Source organism: Grammomys surdaster, unplaced genomic scaffold (genome assembly GCF_004785775.1).
Source record: "Grammomys surdaster isolate TR1022 unplaced genomic scaffold, NIH_TR_1.0 125685, whole genome shotgun sequence".
NCBI lineage: Eukaryota > Metazoa > Chordata > Mammalia > Rodentia > Muridae > Grammomys > Grammomys surdaster.
Window position 1 is genome coordinate 1,860,230 of NW_021620521.1, and position 1,097 is coordinate 1,861,326.

The window sequence follows — 1,097 nt, forward strand, 5'->3', positions numbered from 1 at the left end:
ACACAAACACACACATGGACACACACACACGCACATGGACACATGGACACACATAGACACACACGGACAAACACACACAAATATAAAGAAAGAAATTGAAAAATGTAAAGCTTGAGACTAGTTATCTAAATGATAGTCATCATTGTTCTTCAAGCTAACCTTTAATGAGATGCTGAGAAAATTCATTTTAATTTAGGCTAGTGAGAGAAGAAAACGTAAAAACCTTCATTGAATAAAAGAAATGAAGAGTGAGTTTGCCCCTATGAGCCTGGGAAAGGATATTAGGGAAAGTCTTAAAAACAGATCAGTAGACCGACTTGGGGCATTGTAGAGAGAGAACAATGAGGGACACAAGAAAGGGAATAATGGTTCGAGGACGGTGCTTAGAGTGGAAGGTGCTCAAGATGGTCCAGCGTTTGACATACCGTTGTAGGCTTTCCTACAACACAGCCTCTAACAAAACCAGGCTGTCTCGAACCCCTGGCAAGAGGATTGTTTACCTTTACACCAAGAAGGTTGGGAAGGCACCCAAATCCGCATGTGGTGTGTGCCCAGCCAGACTTCGAAGGGTTCATGCTGTGAGACCCAAAGTCCTTATGAGATTGTCTAAGACAAAGAAACATGTCAGCAGGGCCTACGGTGGCTCCATGTGTGCCAAGTGTGTTCGAGACAGGATCAAGCAGGCTTTCCTTATTGAGGAGCAGAAAATCGTTGTGAAAGTGTTGAAGGCACAAGCACAGAGTCAGAAAGCAAAATAAATATGCATTTTTTAAGTAATAAAAATCAAGGCTTAGTCTACAAAAGAAAAAAAAGAAAAAGGAATAATGAAAGTGATGAAGGTAAATATGCTGCAATCAGACTTTGCCCTTTGATGATAGCTGGATTTGTCCAGGCAGATAGGAATGTGTTAGGTAGTATGATACTATCTAAATTTTCTATCCTTCAGTCTTCCTAGATTATCATAGTCCAATCATGCTGTTCTTTAAAAAAAGAAAAAAATCTATCACAGTTAGGGTTACTTACAAAGGACATATATTTATTTGCCACAGTTCTAGAGATAGGAATACCCAAGATCATGGTGCTATCATTGTGTGATG

The 1,097-nt window shown here is 39.8% G+C and overlaps 1 pseudogene; it reads left to right on the forward strand.

The window, feature by feature from the left end:
• The first annotated feature begins 404 nt into the window (after positions 1-404).
• On the forward strand, positions 405-783 carry LOC114639135 (annotated as a pseudogene).
• The last annotated feature ends 314 nt before the right edge of the window (positions 784-1,097 follow it).